This window comes from Protomyctophum parallelum (assembly GCF_964188405.1).
Source record: "Protomyctophum parallelum genome assembly, chromosome: 21".
Taxonomy (NCBI): Eukaryota; Metazoa; Chordata; class Actinopteri; order Myctophiformes; family Myctophidae; genus Protomyctophum; species Protomyctophum parallelum.
This window is the reverse complement of record NC_139713.1, coordinates 223,939-249,644: the sequence shown is the minus strand read 5'-3', so window position 1 is coordinate 249,644 and position 25,706 is coordinate 223,939. Positions and strand designations below refer to the sequence as shown.

Genomic DNA, 25,706 nt, shown 5'->3' with positions numbered 1-25,706 from the left:
GAGCTGATTAGAGTCAATGTGGGGGTCCATAGAGCTGATTAGAGTCAATGTGGGGGTCCATAGAGCCGATTAGAGTCGATGTGGGGGTCCATATGCTGATTAGAGTCAATGTGGGGGTCCATATGCTGATTAGAGTCAATGTGGGGGTCCATAGGGCTGATTAGAGTCAATGTGGGGGTCCATAGGGCTGATTAGAGTCGATGTGGGGGTCCATATGCTGATTAGAGTCGATGTGGGGGTCCATATGCTGATTAGAGTCGATGTGGGGGTCCATAGGGCTGATTAGAGTCAATGTGGGGGTCCATAGGGCTGATTAGAGTCGATGTGGGGGTCCTTGACATGAAACAGTTTGAGCCTCCGAGTCTAACTAACATAAATTACATAATGTCATGTAATGTAAGAGCTGGGACTCGATTAAAAAATGTTATCTAATTAATCAGAGGCTTTGTAGTTAATTAATCTAGATTAATCGCATTTTAATCGCATATCAATATTTAACCCGAGAACAGTGAGAAACCTTTTTTTTTCAAATGTTTTGTGTATCCCAGTGAATAGTGACTACGGGATTCCACTAATTTTCAACATTTTACTGTCATTAATATACCTTAGAGTTGTTGTGTGGACATAATAAGAAAGTCCCCCCATTCTGTGTTGCCTAGAACTGGAGGTCTGAAATAGAATCAGTAACATTATGAAGTACATCTCAGTGACATCACAAAAATGTACTTCATAATGTTACTGTTTTTTTCAGACCTCCAGTTCTAGGCAACACAGAATGGGGGGACTTTTTTATTATTTCCAGTGCACACAACTCCATAGAAAAATGCGTTTTATCCAACAGTGATAGGCAGGTGATATATATAGGCAGCAAGTGCCTTATATATAAAGTGTCTTCAGTGTGTATATGAATACTCAAATGTGCTTTACATGGCTGGGCATGAGAAAACAAATACAAACTACTTTATTATGGGGAAAACAAAAAGGTGCGATTAATTTATATTTAATATATATAATAATTAAATTAATTAATATAGATATATAACTCTATGCCTCAGACAGACAGAAGCAGACATTGGAGTAGGAACTGATCTGTTTAAAGTGTTTCCGTCTGGTCCTCGACCTCTTTTAAACGTTGCACACCCGGATGCTGATGCTGATGTTGTTGTGGAAAAAACTTTAGCAAAGACAGTGATTTTGCTGCTCATAATAAATGATACAGTAGCAGGAATTATGTTACATATATTGAACCGAGCCGTCTTGTCTGAACGAGCGGGTTCATTTGGTTCCATTGCCAAAGTTAAAATACGTCACGTGTCTCTACAGCCATAAGAGCCATTAAAGCAGCGAAACTAAAGGGACTTTTTATTTTATTTTTACCAACCGACAAACCAACCTGTTCTGAGACTGGAACAGTCTTAAGGTCAGTTTACACCTTTTTGATGAATTGAACATGGTGGACCCTCTTGTAAACAAGTGTATAGCGGCTATACATACGCGAGTCAGAACCCAATGGTAGTAAAGTTTCTGACATGTTTAAGACTTTGGGTCGGCAGATAGAATGAGCTGACCCGGGGGGGGGGGGGGGGCTTTATGGTGTCGTCCACTCACAGTTAACAGTTTCTGTATTGAGTTGTGATTGGAATGTACTGTAATTCTGCAAACTGTTAATAAATACTATTGCTGAATCAATCAAAAAAAAAAAACGTCATTCACACACACACACACACACACACACACACACACACACACACACACTCACACTGATTGATTGATTGAAATATTTATTAACAGTTTGCAGAATTACAGTACATTTCAAGCACAAACTCAATACAAAGACTGTTAACTGTGAGTGGACGACCCAATTAAGCATTACACTTGGGTCCACGACCACATTGTTCAATTCATCAAAACATACATACAAATAGACACTTCTATGTAGCACACACACACACACACACACACACACACACACACACACACACATTTCGATTTCTTTATTTGAATCCACAAATTACAATTAATTTTACAAGGAAACAAATATAACGGGGTTGACAGTTCATGTTCACTTAGGGATACACATGGCACCTCCTTCTCCACACAGATAAACTGCCTATAACAGACGAGACAGAACAGTATTTGGCAAGTTGTTTGGCTTTGCTTTTTGTCATGCCAGCTATTCTTAGGCCACTCATGGTCAGTTTATGCACATGGCCCAGGCTTCCGAATATCAGTATGGCAAATCTACAGCGATACCCCAAGTTTGTTATACTTCCAAGTAATGGTTGATACTTAGAATATTTATCTTGGAATGCCTGGTCCATGTACAAATCAAAGACACAGCCCACCTCCAGAATCAGGACCTCCTTGTGTCTGGTGTCAACAAAGACAACATCAGGTGTATTGGGGATGTTAGCAAAGACATCGCATGCACAGCTAAACCAATCTGGTAACACTCTTGAATGTTTATACATTGCTGCACTAGATGGCACATACTTTCGAACTGCATCAGACACTAGGTCAACAATCCGGTCGTGGCGAGCAATATATAAGTTTTTGTATGCACTACATCCATTTGTTATGTGTGCGATGGATTCTAGGTGTTGTTCAGAATCATGATGGTTTATACAGAGTGGAGTGTGGGTGTCGGGATACCAGATTGACAGATTGTACTTGGTTGGTAATACTTGTAGTCTTGCTTTGATGGTGAATTTTAAAACATCCTCCCCAATAGCAGCATTTTTGTACATCGAATGTGAAACAGAGTGATCAGCTGAATCAACGCAGGCCAACTTTCCCTGCAGTCGAAGGCCACGCCAATGTTCTTTGGCTTCAGTCTGTTTCGTGCTAAGCAGAACCCTTCTTGCCGTTTCTTCCTGTAGTCTAGTGTCCGCACCCTGGTGGGTGAGGGTAGCCTTCACTACCACGCTGGAGTCTGTAATTAATCCATCAGAGATGGGCACATTTTCGTTGTTTTTTGCCCATTTTAGCTGGACTCCTGTTCGATGGCAAAGGTTGTTGAGATCTGGCCAATCAGACCAGACCCCGAAGCCCTTGGCTTGTGAGTCCAGTTTCCCAGAGTCTTTCCTCCTAAAGCCTAGGAAGTTATTCTGGTCTGCAGCAGCCAGGGGTACCTTCCTCCTGCGCAGGTCCAGTAGGAGTGATGCCCTGGCCATTTCTCTGACGGTGCCATCATCATTATTGAGCATGTGCAGTAGGTGGCTTAGCCGTGTTGCTGCATAAGTCCACTCTACATTTGGGACCCCCAGCCCCCCTTCGCCATATGAAAGGAAGAGTATGTCTCGTGTGGAGTGTGAGTTTAGGCCAACCCATTTTCTGGCCAGCTTGACAGTTCTATTTGTCATGTCTCTCAGTGCATGTTGTGGGATGTGTACATTGGCAAATAGGTGTTGTATCTTCGCCAGGGCCACTTAAGTTCTCTCACAGCCTCGAGCTTCATGACTATAGGGAGGGGGGACAGATCGATCAGGTCGAGTCGACGGTGAAACTCTCTGGTGAGCTCCTCGACTTGCTCCCCCCACTCACCAGCGATGTTGAACTTATGGCCCAGGTATGGGTACGTCTCATTACGGGCGTACACCCTGATGGGTTGTCCCATAATTAGGAAGGAGGGAGGCTTGTCTTTCTTGGCCTTGTACCAGTGGTTGCCGCCGCTGCGGCGTTCGTGGAGCACGGCACATTTTGTGTGTTTCACCTCCAGCCCACACACACACACACACACACACACACACACACACACACACACACACACACACACACACACAGAGAGACCGTTCCATTAAGGTCAGTTTACACCTCATTCACACACAGAGAGAGAGAGATAGAGAGAGATATTCACACAGAGAGAGAGAGAGATATTCACAGAGAGAGAGAGAGAGACCATTCCATTCAGGTCAGTTTACAATTTACAATTTAGGCATTTAGCAGACGCTCTTAATCCAGAGCGACTTACATTAAGCAAGAACAAAAAAGCGTGGGAATACATCACATAAAAAGCATTTATCATGAAACATGCGTAAGCTAAAAAGTAACAGTGGAATATCTATATAATGAAACTATACATATAAACTATACATATATACTATACTATGCTATGCTATACATATGTACTATGACGTGCTATGACTACATACAATGCAATTATAGTGCTGTCTTCAAAACATGCTATAAGTCTGTATCAAATGCTACCCAAGTCTACAGAAATGCTATCTAAGGGGGTGGGGTAAGTGCTATGGGCCATGATGGAGTCTGAAAAGGTGGGTTTACCTCAAAATACTCCACTTTATCTCTGAATGAGTCACATGTTCAGTCAGTGACTGAATGAACAGTGAATTAATTATCTATCATTTCTGAGTGTGAAATGAATACAGTATGTTCTGTCAACAATGAGTAGTAGCCTATGAATGATTATACAGACTGTGTGTGTGTGTGTGTGTGTGTGTGTGTGTGTGTGTGTGTGTGTGTGTGTGTGTGTGTGTGTGTGTGTGTGTGTGTGTGTGTGTGTGTGTGTCACTCCCAATCTTCCGCCGTAGCCTGAAAACCCACCTTTTCAGACTCCATCATGGCCCATAGCACTTACCCTAACCCCTTAGATAGCATTTCTGTTGGCTTAGATAGCATTTGACACAGACTTATAGCATGTTATGTAGACAGCACTATAATTGTATTGTATATAGTCATAGCACGCCATAGTACATATGTATAGCATAGTAGTGAATATGTATAGTTTATTATGTATAGTGTATGTATAGTTTCATCATATAGATATTCCACTGTTACCTTCTTAGCTTACGCATGTTTCATGATAAATGCTTTTATGTGATGTATTCCCATGCTTTTGTTCTTGCTTAAATGTAAGTCGCTCTGGATTAAGAGCGTCTGCTAAATGCCTAAATTGTAAATTGTAAATTGTAAATTGTAAATTGTGTGTGTGTGTGTGTGTGTGTGTGTGTGTGTGTGTGTGTGTGTGTGTGTGTGTGTGTGTGTGTGTGTGTGTGTGTGTTACCCTTTTACAGTCTATGGTTACCTCAGTCTGAGCAAGTAGGCAAGGCAATTTTATTTATATACCACCTTTCATACACGTTCAAACATTCAAAGTACAGTACAGCTCATTTAAAGCCCAGATTATATCAGGCTATCTATCAAGCCTAGTTGATATTAGACTAGCAGCAATTTGCAACTCTAGATTTTTTTATAATGGGATGAATCTAGAGTTGCAATACCCTCCATTGACTCCCCATTTATCCAATTTGCGTTTGCGATCTGCTTGTATTAAACGACATTAAACTCACCAACATTGCAGCTCTAGGCCAAGCTTGAATTATCCTCTTTCAATCTGCCGAGCTTGTGTGTCATAAAAATCCACCATAGACATGTTGTTATGAGACATTCTGTGCAGGTGATTCTTTTTCCAAGTGTTGCAGTTTGGAAGCACTCGTTTTTATTAACGGGTCGCACTGCTGCCTCCTGCATTATGTGCAAATTCGAAACAGGTGGTACGCAGGGTGACTTTGACGTGCGCTTCCAAACTCCTGCACAGAATTTCTTGAGTATTATTGTACAAGTACACTGTCTTACTGTCCTGCTGTCTCTCCTCCTGCAGATAAACCAAGATGCGAGCGTAGTCAGCGTACAAATACATGCAGGAGTTGTGGCGCAAGAAGCAGTCGGACGTGATGCGTTTCCTGCTGCAGTACCGCCAGCTGTCCAACCTCTACAGAGCTCCCCGACCCACCAGGCCCGACAAGGACCGCAGGCTGGCATACAAGGCCTAGCAGGGTGAGTGTTTACTGGGTCTGTAGGCTGGGATACAAGGCCTAGCAGGGTGAGTGTTTACTGGGTCTGTAGGCTGGGATACAAGGCCTAGCAGGGTGAGTGTTTACTGGGTCTGTAGGCTGGACTACAAGGCCTAGCAGGGTGAGTATTTACTGGGTCTGTAGGCTGGCATACAAGGCCTAGCAGAGTGAGTGTTTACTGGGTCTGTAGGCTGGGCTACAAGGCCTAGCAGGGTGAGTGTTTACTGGGTCTGTAGGCTGGGATACAAGGCCTAGCAGGATGAGTGTTTACTGGGTCTGTAGGCTGGGATACAAGGCCTAGCAGGGTGAGTGTTTACTGGGTCTGTATAGGCTGGGATACAAGGCCTAGCAGGGTGAGTGTTTACTGGGTACTTAAGGACTGTAGGCTGGACAATTACAGCTCCTTTTAACCCATTCATGACGTGAACCTCTTTTGGTGTTTTAAGGATTATATTATAATTTAGCTATTGAAAAATAGCAGATCTACAAGCTCATAGTGCGACACCGCGCTATGAGGTTGGGGTTCCTGGAGCGACATATTTTCAGATAGGGGTCTGAAAGACTCACCGCTGAGGTGAGTCTGACCCTAACCTGGGATAGTGTACAGTAGTAGTGTGGACGTACACACAGCCTGCAGTCCACCGCTGAGGTGAGTCGGATCAAAGTTAAATCTGTACATTGAAATGGGAAAGAGACTTTGGACACTCCCACTGCAAGCTTTGGCCATTAAAACATTTTTCTCATACTCTGGTTTTGTGAGGAAACTAGACAAGACAAACTGAAGGTTTTATTATAGTTATTTTATCAGTATGTGACGTATCAATGATTACATCTATCTAGAACACTCTAATAGAGGGTGTGCCCAGCTCCATGCCAAAGCTTTTTCCTGCAGTAAACACTGATAGTATAGTATAGTATAGTATAGTATAGTATAATATAGTATAGCTCAGCTCTAATGCCTTCATTAGAGCTATGGGTGGGTCTTCCTGCGCTCGCATGAAATGCAGACCAGCCTCTCCTCTGTTGCGGAAATATAAATACGTACCTATACTTACCAATACAAAGGCGGCTTGTGTTATTACTAGAAAGCCTACTTTCCACTCTGAGCTGTATAAAATGCATTCTTTTTGGCCAGAAAGGGATTCTTTTTTATATCTGCAGGGGCGCAATGGAGTAACAAAGTATTTTTAATCTTTTTCCGGTAGGAAAAAGATTCCTTTCTGGCCAAAACATGCATTTTCTACGTGTGATGAGGGGCTGATCCAAACGATATCCTCTCCCTAAAGACGGGGAGGAACTGTGATCATCTCCGTGCAATCAGTACATTGGCCCCCTTCAGTCTGCATACCAGGTGGACATTGGGTTTGATGATGTCATCTATTCTACATGCTAAACAATGCATTCACACACTTTGACACCCAGGGCAATACAGTTAGAATCATGCTTTTTTTAAACTTCTCCAGTGTCTTCAAAACTATCCGGTCACAACTGCTTGCAGAAGCTTGTGTTGAAGGGGGGGGGGGGGGGGGCATGGTTTCAGGGGTGGCTCGTATCTATGGGCAAGGGGGGCTGAGCCCCCCCTATCTTATGGAGTAAAGATGAGAAATTATTATTAAAATGTTTTAGAATAGATACTTTTATATTCTGGTATAATCTAAAGCAGCAACAGCATCAAATAGTTACAAGAAAAACACAAAATAGCCCAAAATGGGCTGATTTATTACAGCCCAAAATGCTTCCATTGGCTTTCATTGCGTTGAATGATTGACAGCTGCCAAGACACGCCTGCTTGGTTTACTTGCCATTGGGGCTACAATCTCTCAGCCCCAGAGCCAATAGAGGGCTGTGCTCAGCCCTAAGGCCCGCCTCAGACCGTGAGGTCATTGGCTATTGACCAATCACAGCACGTGGCCACCTGCTCGTGTGTGGTTGTTTATGATGTGAAAGAAGTAGCCTATTTTAAATGAAATAAGTTTATTATTTACTTTATAATCCGTTTTGTCCCGTGTCCGTGGAGGGGAAAATGAAGTTAAGAGACTGGGAGCATATCGTCCATTTTGGATATAACAAAAGGAAAGGAGACAAAATACGTTTTGTGAGTTTGAAATGCTTGCTTGGGGCAGACAGCTGAGTAAGCTGACCGCACACCGGACCCACAGAAAGGTAGAGTGGTCTGCTTCATTCATCTCACAAAGTTAAGAAACATAATCGCTGGTTTAATCACATTGAAAGTGGCTCGAGCTCTCATTGAGTTGGGAAGAGAGAGAGAGAGAGGCTGTGTTTGTGTGCGTGTGTTAGTGTTGTTTCGGTGCCGTGTGCGTGCGCACGTGCGTGCATGTGTGTGTGCCTTGCAAGTTGCTTGTTTCGAAACGGCACCGACGCGCGCGCGCAACGCAACTGGCGCAAACGGCCCGTTTGCGCCAGTTGCGCGCGCGCGTGTGTGTGCGTGCATGCGTGCGTGCATGCGTACTGTCATTATTAATGACAGTATAAGAGCAGCTATCTGTACATACAAATACAAACAATGTTCAGTGGAGTGTTTGTTGTGGGCATGCACTTCTGTTGTTGTGGAGCATTTGCTGTAACAAAGTATAGGCCTGTAGTAGTGTCATTGCTGTACTTTGATATCTGGAATATGATGCTATTGCTGCAGGTTGAACTAGTTGGGTAGCATAGTGTAATAGATTTTCTGAGTAGCACTGCATGGGTACTGGCTGGGTTGTTGTGGAATGTGATGTTGATGCTGTTGTTGCTGTAGACCAGTATTCTGTGAACATGCTGTAGTATAGGGTGAACAATGGATAGCATGTTTTTGTATTGAGTTGTACTTGAAATGTACTGTAATTCTGCAAACTGTTAATAAATCAATCAGCATATACTATCGTATATTGGCCCGTAGCATAAGATTTCTTCAGCCCCTCCAACCAACATCAGCTAGAGCCGCCACTGCATGGTTTGGTGGCATGGATCTAAGAATCTCTGGGGCAGACTGCAGTATGTGAGACTGCAGGGTTGTCTGTTCGGAGGTGCTGGTGTACATCACAGGCACTCCCCAGGGCTCAGTGCTGTCACCTTTCCTGCTCACCCTATAGACATCTGACATCCGCTTCAACTACAAGACATGCAGTGGTCAGCTGCATCCCTCCATCTCAGGGCACAGCACTGTGTGTATGTTTCAGTGTGCTGGGTGCCATTTACGTTAGTTGAAGCGTTTATTTTTTTTACAAATGTGCTACATTTCATGATCTAGATTAACGTATGAGTAAACTAAGGCACCAGTACTTGTTTTAGATGTTAGGTATATGTATTTATGACATTTGAGAAATATTTTGTGTTGCCGAAATCAATATAACACATTTTACAAGCAAAAACAGCAGCACTGTGTTCTATTCCAACAGGCTACGTCATTAGCGTATGTTTACGTCATTAGCATATCTTTTTTTGTTTCAACAGGCTACGTCATCTATCGTATCCGTGTGTGCCGTGATGGTCGTGAACGCCCCGTACCGAAGGGAGCCACCTACGGCAAGCCCGTTCACCACGGAGTCAACCAGATCAAGTTCGCCCTGCAGCCTGCAGTCCACCACTGAGGTGAGTCTGACCCTAACCTGGGATAGTGTACAGTAGTAGTGTGGACGTACACACAGCCTGCAGTCCACCGCTGAGGTGAGTCTGACCCTAACCTGGGATAGTGTACAGTAGTAGTGTGGACGTACACACAGCCTGCAGTCCACCGCTGAGGTGAGTCGGATCAAAGTTAAATCTGTACATCGAAATGGGAAAGAGACTTTGGACACTCCCACTGCAAGCTTTGGTCATTAATTTTTTTTTCTCATACTCTGTTTTGTGAGGAAACTAGACATGACAAACTGAAAGTTTTATTATGGTTATTTTATCAGTATGTGACGTAAAGCCTGTTGTAGTCGATTCAATGTTAATGTTGTGCATGGGAAGGTGTTGTAGGGCACAGCCTGTTGTTTCACCTGGGCATAGGCAGGGAAATGGGGACGCCAAGGGAAGCCAACTCTATAACATTGGAAGGATTAGAGTCTAATCCTTCCAATGTTATAGAGTTATTACAGGGGTGTCAAACTGGTGATCCGCGGGCTGCAGATGTCGTCTTATTTTTTATTTTTTTGTTTGTTTTTTTAATATCTAAAATATAGGCTAATAAGTAAGGCTGCATGATATATCGAACATGTACCTTCATCAGAGTGGAGAATATAAATCAAGTTGAGCAAAGCCACTCTTCTCTGCCCCTCTAACAGACAGTTAACGATCGCTTGTTAAGTGCCTGCCAGACAGACAATCAGATGAAATGAAGGCAGGTGTAGAGTAGAGTGTAGACTAGTGAACTGAACATGTTCTCTTTATATCAAGTACTTCATACCAGCCCCTTATGAAACTACTTCTCCCCAAATCCAAATGGATTTTATTTTCCATCCTGAATGGCAGTAACTAGCATACAATGAGAACTGAGAAGATCTCCACAAAGGTTTACTCATCTTCAAAACTGATTATAAAATTGTAACCATCAAAGCATGCACTCAACATATTTTTATTCCTCAATTTACTTCTATATTTGTAAAAAACTAAAAATGAATAAACAGAACATTAAAAAAAAAGAAAAAAGCATGCACTCAACATATAATGGTTATGTGACCATGGCATGTGCATAAATCTTATAAGTTTATAAAAAAAAATCTTATAAGTTTTATCTGATATTGATTAATATGGGGGGTGGGTTCAATGAATCGATTATTAATCGGCAGAGCTGTCGACTATTGTCAACATATTCCCCAATTTCCACTGAGATTATGGGGTGAATGAATGTGGCCAGACCCATCTTCTCTTTCTGTCATAGTGACAGTGGCTACGTTTACATGAAGGGTGATCATTCCGAATAAATACTTCAGAATAAAATACATCCGATGTAATGTTTTTTGCCGCGAGTTTACATGGGAAATGGTCATTCCGAACGAATGTTTACATGGACGTTGCCGTCGGTGTGATATAAGCCATGACACATGTTATTTCACGTGAAACTACACCATCTGTTGGACACATAAAATATAGGCAGTTCATTCAGAACACCAGTAGACCATATACTTTGAAATCCCATCATTTCATCTCTCGCTTGCTGTAAGCACTGGACCAGAGAGAGAGAGAGAGAGAGAGAACGCACACACACACACACACACACACACACACACACACACACACACAAAGCAGTAAAACATCGCATTTATCAACTTTTAGCTGCGCGCCTCACAAGGCTATTGGATTTATTTGTGCTTCGTCTTTGCACAATGCACGTATAGGCATACATTGTGTAAGTAAGAGCTGATCTACACTCTACAGGCTGACAATGTGCCCCACATAATAGCGTATTCTTGGGACTGTGTGTGTGTGTGTGTGTGTGTGTGTGTGTGTGTGTGTGTGTGTGTGTGTGTGTGTGTGTGTGCGTGTGCGTGCGCGGGCTGACGGCATTGCGTCCTCTCTCCACAGTCTTTCTGTGAGTCCCTGATGCACTATATAATTTGAAAATGATCAGTGATCATGATCAACTCGGGACGGTTGGATCTTTGAACACTCACAGACCAGGGGGATCATCAATCATCACTGCATGCTGCAGCCTGCTCCACGTTTTTTGGGGGGGATTTCGGAGCTGCAAAATGCAAGAAATAACGCACTCTATGTGCAAACTCCTCGGTGCGCCTTGGATATGAGCGCCTTGGAGTTGGAGCGCAATGGAAATGAGCATGCTCAGAAAGACCAGAATGAACTTACATCCGAAGCAGCGTATACATGAGTCCAATTTTCTTTCAATCGCAATGAACATCGGAGTAATCCGGCCAGTGACATCGGAATGGTTTTTAGATCGCATCGAGCGTTTTCATTCGGATGTAAGTTTTTGTAGGTGTTTACATAACAACGTTTAATAGGATTGAACTTCTATTCGGAATGAAAAGGGGATTTAACTGCTCATGTAAACGTAGCCAGTGTCCTGCATCAGATCATGTCCAAAATCAGGTTCTCCAATCTCCAGTTTTTTGAAGAATTTTTGAGTGTTGCAACCACTCCCTTACGGAGCTATGTGTGTGGCTGGCTGGGTCTGAGCACTATGTGTGTGGCTTGCTGGCTGGCTGGGTCTGAGCACTATGTGTATGGCTGGCTGGATGGCTGGGTCTGAGCACTATGTGTGTGGCTTGCTGGCTGGGTCTGAGCATACATAGATAGATAGATAGATAGATAGATAGATAGATAGATAGATAGATATTATAGCAGTGACTGACTGAGACATCGAGCATGCGTGCGCAACTGGTTGTGGCCCCCATCAAGTGACCTTTTGACCAATGCGGCCCTCGCCCCAAGTTGAGTTCGACACCCCTGACTCCTGGGTGAGGAAGGGTCTAATCATTAGACCCTTCCTCACCCAGGAGTCAGCCCAGCTCCTCATCCAGACATCAGTCAGGTCAAAACTTGACTATTGTAACGCCCTCCTTACTGTCCTACCGGCATGCACACTTAAGCCTCTCCAATTGATCCAGAATGCCACAACACGCTTGGTCTTCAACGAGCCAGAATTCTCACATGTCACTCCCTTTCTCCGCTCCCTCCATTGGCTCCCGGTCGCTGCCCCTCCCCCTTCTCCGCTCCCTCCATTGGCTCCCGGTCGCTGCCCCTCCCCCTTCTCCTCTCCCTCCATTGGCTCCCGGTCTCTGCCATCAACATAATGCATAATGTGATTTCTAGGTTGTCCATCATGGGAACGGACCAGATCCCTGTTGTCAGCGAGGATCAGATAGCTGAGAGAGGAAGGTAACTATTACCCTAAACACTAACCCCTAACCCTAACCCTAACCTCTTTTTATTGAATCTTTCACTGATAGACATCTCAGGGGCAGGTACTGTAGACACAGTAATGATCATCATCTCAGATCCCATTCCTTAAGTAACATGACATATTAAAGCTAATACAAAAGATTCTATTTTTGAGGGGCGCTGGCCCCTCCTATGTTTAATTTAATTAAGTTTGTCTTGTCTAGACAAACATTCAAAACGCCATTGACAATGGACAGAGTTTAATGTTTGTCTTGTCCATTGACAATGGACAGAGTTTAATGTTTGTCTTGTCCATTGACAATGGACAGAGTTTAATGTTTGTTTTGTCACTAACACAAACATTAAATGCCATTAACACCCGAGCGGCAAGAGTTCTCCGTCCTATCAATTAGTAACACTCGTCGCCCAGGACTGAGATTAATAAAAGGACGGTGATGTATTGATATCAAAACCGATCGCATCGCTCCACAGGCTGGCGTGAATCTAAATCTAAATAATTCCGTCCAATTCCAAGCAAAGATTATGTGTTAGACGGCCCACCGCTAGTCGCGTTAGAATTAATCATACCTCCCGTTGTTGTCGATCTACAGTATGTCAATGGTGCTCAACTTTTTTCATGTCAAGGACCTCCAGAATTATCTGTATTTGGCCGCGGGACCCCTATCTGTTCCAAAGACCCTCCAGAAGCAAAGATTGAAGTTAAAAACGTCCACTGGGAAAGAATATATATTCAAAGATTCACGCCACATTTTCACGATTTTTCTACAAGCTCGTATTGCGGCACTTGCCGCACTATGAGCTTGTAGATCTGCTATTTTTCAATAGCTAAAGTATAACATAATCCCAAAAGGGGTTTCCGTCCTGAATGGGTTAATGGAATAAATACCCCCGGGCGTTTAACTTAACAATGAACAGTGTCTGTTTTGTCTGTCACTGAGCAAATCGGCATATACATTTTATGTTATGATAAACATTGCGATGCTGCCTTATCAGAGTTGGTGTTGTGACTTTATATATTGTCAGTTACTTGCATTAGAGGGGGAGAGGTGGAGTTAGCTGCTTTAGCAGACAGTTTGAGAGGGGGAGAGGTGGAGTTAGCTGCTTTAGCAGACAGTTTGAGAGGGGGAGAGGTGGAGTTAGCTGCTTTAGCAGACAGTTTGAGAGGGGGAGAGGTGGAGTTAGCTGCTTTAGCAGACAGTTTGAGAGGGGGAGAGGTGGAGTTAGCTGCTTTAGCAGACAGTTTGAGAGGGGGAGAGGTGGAGCTAACTTTCTGTTTCTATATCTCAGACACGAGGAGCTGCCATGTGGATGAAACGGCAGACGCAGGACATCGACTCTGCTTCGGACACAGAGAGCAAAGACCTGCAGTCTGCGTCTGTGAGCCATCACCAACACCACTGAGGGGAGGAGATTGTGTTTTCAGCCAGGTTGGCATTTAATGCTCCTCCCACCTCCGGTGAACTCACATTTCTGACGATGAGGCACAAGAACACTTTGTTCACTATATGAGTATATGTATTGGTTTTACACTTGGGTGACTTTGTGAGTGTGTGTTGGTGTTTCTCGCTTATCAAATCAAGGAGACAACAAGAGAAACAAGACAGATGTAGTAATGCCCCATTTAGACTGCAGTCACATCCAGTCAAATCTGATTCAAATCTGATCGACCGTTCACACTGCATCTGCAAGTGACCAGATGGGATCTGTCACAGATCTGTGTTCAGATTGGCAGCTGAATCCAGTCTGAATCAGATCTGTGCCAGATTCAGATTGGAATGCGATCTGTTTAAATAAGTGACTCTAAACACAAACAAGTCACATGGAATCAGATTTATTTTGCGTTCAGACTGAGACTGATCTCCTGAATGAGATTTGAATCAGACCACCTCTGAATGTGGCTCAAGTCGCATTTGTAAAAAATTGTGTTTAGACTTAATGTAATCTTTTTTTTTTTTTTTTTAAGATATTTTTTTGCGGCTTACGCCTTTTATTGATTTTTTTTTTTGAAGGGACAGACAGTAGGCTGACAGGAAACGGGAGAGAGATGGGGGGATGACATGCAGTAAAGGCCGTGTCGGGTCCGGGAGTCGAACCCGCGGCACACTGCGACTGGATTACCAGTCCGGTGCCCAGACCGTTACGCTACGGCCTGGGCCTGACTTAATGTAATCTAATCGGATTCCAGTCTGGATGTTTCACAGATCTGATTCAGATTTGTTTCTTCTCAAAAACGTTTGAAGCGCCTCTTTGTTAGAGGTTTGGCTTGTGTTAACAACCTCATGATGTTAACTCCAAGTGTTGATGAGATTCATACCTCCAAATATAGTTGCTCTGTAGATTTATTTTTTAATTCTCTCAGTGCTCAATATTTCATGTCAAGGACCCCCAGAATTATGAGTATTTGGCCGCCGACCCCCATCTGAAAATATGTTGTTCCAGAGACCTCCCCAGAATTGATTGATTGAAATATTTATTAACAGTTTGCAGAATTACAGTACATTTCAAGCACAAACTCAAGACAAAGACTGTTAACTGTGAGTGGATGACCCAATTAAGCATTACGCTTGTTTACAACAGGGTCCACCATGTTCAATTCATCAAAACATTTAGAGACGTACAAATAGACACTTCTATTTCAGCTATGAACATTTGTTATTTTAAATAATAAATGTTTTATTTATTTAAATTAAATAAATATTTTATTGTTGAATTAAAGAATATAACATTATTTAAATAAATAATGAGCATTTCTAAGCATAAGATAAATTGGGCTACAGTACCGTTCAGTGACAAGCACTTTGTTATTCTATTTTGCTTTCCATTCAGTCTTTTGTCGAAGCACTTCAATCTATATTTGCTTCATATTTAATATTGTAAGGCAGTGATGGTCCCCAGCTAACCCTAATGGGACTGATCGAGGGTAGCTACTGGGACGTAAGTCGGGACTTGATCACCCCGGCTGGGTCACCTGAGTGATGTGATCAAACTAGCAATAGAATACTAGCAATAGAATCTCAGTTAAATGTAATAAAAGCAACCTTAATGCCTCAAATCTGTGATCTCTTCAGCTGGTCGGCCTAAAACATCATTACATCTTTAGATTTAGTTATGCTTTATTGAAACCCCAACTTCACTTCCTGCTGTCTTCTTCTGTGGTGTTAAATAAATGGTAAATGGTGCATTTATATAGTGCCTTTATCCAAGGCGCTTAAATATCCTGACCGTTGTTCTAATGCTCTATGTTGTGATTAGGGATGTCTCTAACGGATAATTTTCCATTCGGTTACCCCATAGCTAATTAACGATTTTATTTATTTTCTTTTAACCCAAAATGTATGTAATCTTATCTAGTGTTCTCTTGCACCTCCCTGAGTGTTTAGAATGATGACATCTCTCCATAACTAAATAACACCATCAGTAACATACATTTATTATTTTTAAAGTTAACCGTGAAGCCCATCATTATATTCAGATTTGTTTTAACTGCTATCCGGTTAGCCATTGACATCCCTAAGTGTGTATCGTCTATTTTCAGCATAGAGGGAAGAAAGAGCAGACCACGTACCAAACAATGCATTGCACTGTGAGCTTGTAGATCTGTTGTTTTGGCTGAATGTTTATCAGAGCTTGTAGCTCGGTTATTTTGGCAGAATGTTCACACTGAGGAGATGTTCTACACACTTCAGCCAGCCAGAGAAGAAGGCCTCGTCTGTGATCAACAGGTACAGCATTTATGATTGATTGATTGAAATGTTTATTTCACAGTATGTAGGTACATTTCAAACAAAAGTATACAGGTCAATACAAAATCTACTGCTACGACGATAAAACCAGAAAAAACACTTGTTGTTGATTTCGTTGACTAAAACTAAGACGAAAAATGTTCGTCGACTACCTTTTTTCACTGATGGAAACTAAATGAAAACTAAGCTATGATTACTAAAACTGATGACTATATATACTAACAATTTTGTCAACAGATAAAAACTTTTAAATGCTATAGGAAGAGATCCAGTATAAGTCATTTTACACTTGATTGCATGCTGAAAATAGCTGAGATCTACAAACTCGTGTGTCGCAGCGCAACACGTGAGCTTGTAGATCAGCTATTTTCAGCAAGTGTAAAATCAGTCATTACGACGGCATCACGGCTCACCAAAGTACATTTTAGTCTACTAAATCAACTGTGGATTTAGTCGACTAAAATCTTATGATATTTAGTCAACTAAAACTAGACTAACACTAAAACATTCCAGGTGACTAAAATGTGCCTGAAACTAAATTAAACTATTGAGAGAGTACGAGACTTTGACTAAAACTAAAATCTAAATTTGCTGCCAAAAACAACACTGGTTAACATCAGGGTCCATTGCAGCTGTCCGTAGGTGCTCTTTTTGAGAGCGGGTTTGAAGGAGTCTAGGGATTCACACCTAACTTTATATGGCATAGGAGTGAAATGCATCACAGTTTACAAGTACAAAAAATGGGTGAAGTTTGTTTTTGTGCATAGTTCCAACATTGTCTGTCTGTCCACCTATCATTAATTCATTCATTTAAATTAAACAATTATGAATAATTCATATTATATTTGTAATGCTTATGAATATGGTCCTTGACTATTTCTAGGCTATGCATTTTATGTATTACAATGTGTTCTTGCATAATGTAAATCACTGGATAAAGCCTGATAAATGGATTAATGCCTGATAAATGCCTACATTGTAATATAAATACTAGTTTTGGTTTAAAGTTAAAGTAATATAAACTACTAGTTGTAGTTATATAGAATTTAACATTATACTAATTTAATTCACAAACATTAATTTAAAGTTTGTAAATGCTGTCATTAAAATGCTTACTATAAAAAAAATACTAAAACAGCTAAAATACTAACATTCATGGTCATAAGCTCATAAAACATAATGCATAGTGATTCCATGATTCATAATAAAGTAACAGAGCAGGCTCTGAATGAGAAGAGCCGCCGGGCGAATCCCCGTCATTAAGAACGGACGCAGAACGGATCGTTCACGGAAGTGACCGGATCGGTTTCGTTCACCAAAAAGAACTAGTTCTTTTGATTCGTTCGTTCATGACCGACTCATCTCTACGCTACACTGGACCATTGATTGATTGATTGATTGAACACAGCTGGTGCAAACAATTCGTCTCACTCAGGACTCGGGAGTCTGTACACTACTATAATGTATTACTACATAGCCTACATAGTTACTGTACTATACTATAACTCTACACTTGCAGCTTATATTGTCAGTGTTTAGTTATTTATAATTATTATTATTATATATCGCGGTGCTGTAGTGTGGAGCCATGGAAGGACAGACGCTCCAACATTCTGAGAACTTCAACAACTCCAGAAGAACAGAACGGGGTTTTCCACAACAAGAAGTAAATGTAAAGAACGAGAGGCCAAACGGGTAATAATAATAATAACAATAGCGGTCAATGTAACGAGGTATTTTATTTCAGAGTTCTCTGTGTTGTGTTTACTCTGACGAGTTCAGCTGCGCATTTCTATTTTCTATTTACATGTGTGTTTGGTCAGTCTAAATATTGGACCGTTCAGCTGCGCATTATTTCTACATGTTTTTCTACTGTATCATACAGTAGAAGAGCCTATTAGCCTAATATTACTGACATACATACAGTCTGTATGTATGTCAGTAATATTGGGCGCGTTCTGAAATGAGCAACAATACAAACTAATAGGCGAGTTAATGCTTTAGCTCCGAGAGGAGGGTCCGTGTCAGGATATCCCTGAGTAGGTAGAAATGGAGTCGAGCCATACTTAACCAGTGGGTTAAATATCGTTTCCCTAAAGTAAAGGTATCAGAACCGGGGATGAAACAACCTAACAAAGCTCATGAAGACAAACAGGACCATGTTTTCACAATGCAATCTTACGGAAGCAGAACTGCGCATGCGGACGAGGGTTGACTGGACTACATTTTCATTTAAGTCTGATTTAAGCGCTTGTTTCACCCCTGACTTAATATTTTACATTCCTGTGTGAAGTTTACCAACTCTATCTCTGTTCTGATATGTTTACTTTTAGATAACGATAATGTGAACCAGGTTTAATCCATTGTTTGTGGACGGCTCGACTACAGGAACCTCATCTCGGCTCGACTGTGTGTGCGTGTGTGTGTGTGTGTGTGTGTGTGTGTGTGTGTGTGTGTGTGTGTGTGTGTGTGTGTGTTTGCGCGTGCCTACACGTGCGCAGATGATAAGGTACAGTGTAAGAAAAGAGAGAAGTACTGTCACTTAATTTCAGCTCCATTTACAACATATAGAAGAAAATATAGGCTTTGCTGCCACCTAGTGGTGACAATGGACAATCACAGAATGATACATCAAGTGATGTATGCGGTCTGCAGATTGTGTGTATGGTCCTGAATAATTATGTTACATTTCAGCAATGAGAAATTCAGATCCTTCCTTCTTAGGATATCATCTTAAAGTGTACATTTTATCCTCAATAACAACACTCCCCCCACCTATCTCTCTCCCCAGCCCCGTGTGCCCCAGTGAGTGTTAGTGCCAGTCTGGTTTGTTCCAACTCAGCCAATGTGAACTGGCAAAGAAGTCCCAGTGCCACATCTTACAATGTGACTGCAGTGGGTCAGGATGGACACATACATGGCTGCTCCACCAACAGTACCAACTGTCAGATACCCAACATGCACTGTGGCCAGAACTATACCATCACAGTGACACCATATGCTGACTCATGTGCTGGGAATCCCAGCATTCCTCTTCACTTCAGTGCAGGTACACAGGGAGAACAAAATATGTACTAACTAGAAAGGTGTAATTTTGGGAAATTGAAAGTGTGGTTGCATTGACACAAGTCACGAGGAATCCACTGGGAACTGAATTCTGTCTTACCATTATATATTTAATACATAATATAATATTATATATTGCGATATCATGTGAAGCATGACAACAGTGACAACAGTCAGTGTGTGAAACATGAAAAAGAATTCCGGACCGAGAACAATAGTGTGTTTCCTCTAGCAACCACACTAATGCGACTAAAGACTATGTACTAATATGAACAGTCTCCAACAGACTAATTTGATAGACTAATTAAGATGCTCAGCATACGTTTTGTACTTTTGTTTGATCAATTGAAGCACAAATTAAAGAGAATAATCATTCTTTCTCTCCACTTCTTCCCTCCATCTCTCCAGGTCCCTGCGCCCCCAGTAATGTTTCTGTTTCTGCATCATGTGGGGCTAGCACAGTGTCCTGGTCCCCTGTTTCAGGGGCCAACATGCACATAGCAACAGCAACGGACACGAACACACCTGTAACTCAAGCACTGCAAACACCTGCTCTTTCACTGATTTACACTGTGGTGGAAACTACTCTGTCAGTGTTGTAGCTGTTGACAGAGGTTGTCACAGTGAACCAAGTTCAGCTGTGGAACTGAAATCAGGTGAGAAGATGTTCACGAAAAACACTAATGCTGCTTTTGACCTGTTAGGTTTATTCATGTTCTCTTCCGAAAGATTTATTTGGAATGAATGGATTCGAACCTAGGTTGGACTTAGTGACTTGATTGCTAAATGAATAAACAAATACATAATATAGTAGAACATTTTACTTGAAAACGTTTCTGAAAGTGTGTGATTTCCTTTCGAAATTAATTTAATTCCTTGAACATCATTATGATATAACAACATGTCAACATTGTGTTTTGCCTTTGTCTCTTCTCAGTTCCGTGTGCCCCAGTGAATGTTAATGCCAGTCTGGCGTGTCCCAACTCAGCCCATGTGACCTGGGTAGGAAGCTCCAGTGCCACATCTTACAATGTGACGGCAGTGGCTCAGGATGGACACATACATTACTGCTCCACTAACAGTACCGGCTGTCAGATACCCAACAACATGCACTGTGGCCAGAACTATACCATCACAGTGACACCATATACTGACTCATGTGCTGGGAATCCCAGCACTCATCATCACTTCATTGCAGGTATTCAGAGAGAACAAGATTTAAAATCTTAAAGCTATGCATCTGAACAGTCTTCAACAGACTTTTAGAACATTGTTTTTAATCAGTTTTTTCTCTCCACTTCTTCCCTCCATCTCTCCAGGTCCCTGCCCCCCCAGTAATGTTCATGTTTCTACAGAATGTGGGTTTAGCACAGTGTCCTGGTCCAATGTTTCAGGAGCAGATATGTACATAGCAACAGCAGCAGCACATATGGACACGAACACACCTGTAACTCAAGCGTTGGAACCTCCTGCTCTTTCACTGATCTACACTGTGGTGAAAATTACTCTGTCAGTGTTGTAGCTGTTGACAGAGGTTGTCACACAGAACCAAGTTCAGCTGTGGAACTAAAAACAGGTTAGAAGATGTTCACCACAAAACACTGCAGTGCTGCTTTTTACCTGTTGGGTCGTTTTAATTAGGTGTCGATTACATTATATTAAATGGCTTCAAATCTAGATATAGATGAATGCATGAAATTAAATGATTAAGTGGAGGAAGTCAAAAATAAATTAACTACCACACAATGTAAATTCATTTAAAATTATGTTTCCACTCAGAAAACAATCTTTTATTTTATAACACATTGCCATGTTTCCCCTTAATAATTTGCAGGTTCAAATCTTAATTTACAATTGTCTTAATGGTAGTCTGGAGCCCTGCTACATTTATTTTCTTGTTACTTCATTATTAATGCTGCTGTACAATGTTTAACTCTGTATCCGTCCTCTCTTTGCAGTGCCATGTGTTCCTAACAACGTCTCAGTAGCACCTGACTGTATCAGGAACGCTGCTGTTGTGTCCTGGTCTGCCAGCAAGGGGGCAGTACAGCACTCTGTGTCTGCCTGGAGTAGTCAAGGCCATGCCTCGAATACCACCTGCATGTCCTCTGATCTCAACTGTACTCTTACAAACATCACCTGTGGCTCCAACTACACTGTAGATGTAAAGGCTATTGATGGAAACTGCTCCAGTGACCCGAGTCAGACCCTGACATTCAGCTCAGGTAAGACATGGAGAACATATACTGTATGTATGCACAACAAAGGCCAAAGGCAACGTAATGCTGCTTTTGGATAGTCTCCACTTAAGAAAGATTTAAGTCGAATCAATGGAAGTGAATGAATGAATGAATAATTATGTTACATTTCAGCAATGAGAAATTCAGATCCTTCCTCCTTAGGATATCATCTTAAAGTGTAAATTTTATCCTCAATAACAACACTCCCCCCACCTATCTCTCTCCCCAGCCCTGTGTGCCCCAGTGAGTGTTAGTGCCAGTCTGGTTTGTTCCAACTCAGCCAATGTGAACTGGCAAAGAAGTCCCAGTGCCACATCTTACAATGTGACAGCAGTGGGTCAGGATGGACACATACATGGCTGCTCCACCAACAGTACCAGCTGTCAGATACCCAACATGCACTGTGGCCAGAATTGACACCATATGCTGACTCATGTGCTGGGAATCCCAGCATTCCTCTTCACTTCAGTGCAGGTACACAGGGAGAACAAAATATGTACTAACTAGAAAGGTGTAATTTTGGGAAATTGAAAGTGTGGTTGCATTGACACAAGTCACGAGGAATCCACTGGGAACTGAATTCTGTCTTACCATTATATATTTAATACATAATATAATATTATATATTGCGATATCATGTGAAGCATGACAACAGTGACAACAGTCAGTGTGTGAAACATGAAAAAGAATTCCGGACCGAGAACAATAGTGTATTTCCTCTAGCAACCACACTAATGCGACTAAAGACTATGTACTAATATGAACAGTCTCCAACAGACTAATTTGATAGACTAATTAAGATGCTCAGCATACGTTTTGTACTTTTGTTTGATCAATTGAAGCACAAATTAAAGAGAATAATCATTCTTTCTCTCCACTTCTTCCCTCCATCTCTCCAGGTCCCTGCGCCCCCAGTAATGTTTCTGTTTCTGCATCATGTGGGGCTAGCACAGTGTCCTGGTCCCCTGTTTCAGGGGCCAACATGCACATAGCAACAGCAACGGACACGAACACACCTGTAACTCAAGCACTGCAAACACCTGCTCTTTCACTGATTTACACTGTGGTGGAAACTACTCTGTCAGTGTTGTAGCTGTTGACAGAGGTTGTCACAGTGAACCAAGTTCAGCTGTGGAACTGAAATCAGGTGAGAAGATGTTCACGAAAAACACTAATGCTGCTTTTGACCTGTTAGGTTTATTCATGTTCTCTTCCGAAAGATTTATTTGGAATGAATGGATTCGAACCTAGGTTGGACTTAGTGACTTGATTGCTAAATGAATAAACAAATACATAATATAGTAGAACATTTTACTTGAAAACGTTTCTGAAAGTGTGTGATTTCCTTTCGAAATTAATTTAATTCCTTGAACATCATTATGATATAACAACATGTCAACATTGTGTTTTGCCTTTGTCTCTTCTCAGTTCCGTGTGCCCCAGTGAATGTTAATGCCAGTCTGGCGTGTCCCAACTCAGCCCATGTGACCTGGGTAGGAAGCTCCAGTGCCACATCTTACAATGTGACGGCAGTGGCTCAGGATGGACACATACATTACTGCTCCACTAACAGTACCGGCTGTCAGATACCCAACAACATGCACTGTGGCCAGAACTATACCATCACAGTGACACCATATACTGACTCATGTGCTGGGAATCCCAGCACTCATCATCACTTCATTGCAGGTATTCAGAGAGAACAAGATTTAAAATCTTAAAGCTATGCATCTGAACAGTCTTCAACAGACTTTTAGAACATTGTTTTTAATCAGTTTTTTCTCTCCACTTCTTCCCTCCATCTCTCCAGGTCCCTGCCCCCCCAGTAATGTTCATGTTTCTACAGAATGTGGGTTTAGCACAGTGTCCTGGTCCAATGTTTCAGGAGCAGATATGTACATAGCAACAGCAGCAGCACATATGGACACGAACACACCTGTAACTCAAGCGTTGGAACCTCCTGCTCTTTCACTGATCTACACTGTGGTGAAAATTACTCTGTCAGTGTTGTAGCTGTTGACAGAGGTTGTCACACAGAACCAAGTTCAGCTGTGGAACTAAAAACAGGTTAGAAGATGTTCACCACAAAACACTGCAGTGCTGCTTTTTACCTGTTGGGTCGTTTTAATTAGGTGTCGATTACATTATATTAAATGGCTTCAAATCTAGATATAGATGAATGCATGAAATTAAATGATTAAGTGGAGGAAGTCAAAAATAAATTAACTACCACACAATGTAAATTCATTTAAAATTATGTTTCCACTCAGAAAACAATCTTTTATTTTATAACACATTGCCATGTTTCCCCTTAATAATTTGCAGGTTCAAATCTTAATTTACAATTGTCTTAATGGTAGTCTGGAGCCCTGCTACATTTATTTTCTTGTTACTTCATTATTAATGCTGCTGTACAATGTTTAACTCTGTATCCGTCCTCTCTTTGCAGTGCCATGTGTTCCTAACAACGTCTCAGTAGCACCTGACTGTATCAGGAACACTGCTGTTGTGTCCTGGTCTGCCAGCAGGGGGGCAGTACAGTACTCTGTGTCTGCCTGGAGTAGTCAAGGCCATGCCTCGAATACCACCTGCATGTCCTCTGATCTCAACTGTACTCTTACAAACATCACCTGTGGCTCCAACTACACTGTAGATGTAAAGGCTATTGATGGAAACTGCTCCAGTGACCCGAGTCAGACCCTGACATTCAGCTCAGGTAAGACATGGAGAACATATACTGTATGTATGCACAACAAAGGCCAAAGGCAACGTAATGCTGCTTTTGGATAGTCTCCACTTAAGAAAGATTTAAGTCGAATCAATGGAAGTGAATGAATGAATGAATAATTATGTTACATTTCAGCAATGAGAAATTCAGATCCTTCCTCCTTAGGATATCATCTTAAAGTGTAAATTTTATCCTCAATAACAACACTCCCCCCACCTATCTCTCTCCCCAGCCCTGTGTGCCCCAGTGAGTGTTAGTGCCAGTCTGGTTTGTTCCAACTCAGCCAATGTGAACTGGCAAAGAAGTCCCAGTGCCACATCTTACAATGTGACAGCAGTGGGTCAGGATGGACACATACATGGCTGCTCCACCAACAGTACCAGCTGTCAGATACCCAACATGCACTGTGGCCAGAATTGACACCATATGCTGACTCATGTGCTGGGAATCCCAGCATTCCTCTTCACTTCAGTGCAGGTACACAGGGAGAACAAAATATGTACTAACTAGAAAGGTGTAATTTTGGGAAATTGAAAGTGTGGTTGCATTGACACAAGTCACGAGGAATCCACTGGGAACTGAATTCTGTCTTACCATTATATATTTAATACATAATATAATATTATATATTGCGATATCATGTGAAGCATGACAACAGTGACAACAGTCAGTGTGTGAAACATGAAAAAGAATTCCGGACCGAGAACAATAGTGTGTTTCCTCTAGCAACCACACTAATGCGACTAAAGACTATGTACTAATATGAACAGTCTCCAACAGACTAATTAAGATGCTCAGCATAGGTTTTGTACTTTTGTTTGATCAATTGAAGCACAAATTAAAGAGAATAATCATTCTTTCTCTCCACTTCTTCCCTCCATCTCTCCAGGTCCCTGCGCCCCCAGTAATGTTTCTGTTTCTGCATCATGTGGGGCTAGCACAGTGTCCTGGTCCCCTGTTTCAGGGGCCAACATGCACATAGCAACAGCAACGGACACGAACACACCTGTAACTCAAGCACTGCAAACACCTGCTCTTTCACTGATTTACACTGTGGTGGAAACTACTCTGTCAGTGTTGTAGCTGTTGACAGAGGTTGTCACAGTGAACCAAGTTCAGCTGTGGAACTGAAATCAGGTGAGAAGATGTTCACGAAAAACACTAATGCTGCTTTTGACCTGTTAGGTTTATTCATGTTCTCTTCCGAAAGATTTATTTGGAATGAATGGATTCGAACCTAGGTTGGACTTAGTGACTTGATTGCTAAATG

General features: G+C 41.9%; 1 long non-coding RNA gene across 2 annotated transcripts; it reads left to right on the top strand.

Moving 5' to 3' along the window:
• The first annotated feature begins 1,159 nt into the window (after positions 1-1,159).
• LOC310879088 lies at positions 1,160-14,596 on the top strand. Of its 2 annotated transcripts, XR_014570936.1 has the most exons (5): positions 1,160-1,420; positions 5,621-5,796; positions 9,267-9,404; positions 12,570-12,635; positions 13,947-14,596. It is a non-coding gene; the product is annotated as an uncharacterized lncRNA (long non-coding RNA). The 2 variants fall into 2 exon arrangements; XR_014570935.1 differs by lacking the exon at positions 12,570-12,635.
• Positions 14,597-25,706: the final 11,110 nt, after the last annotated feature.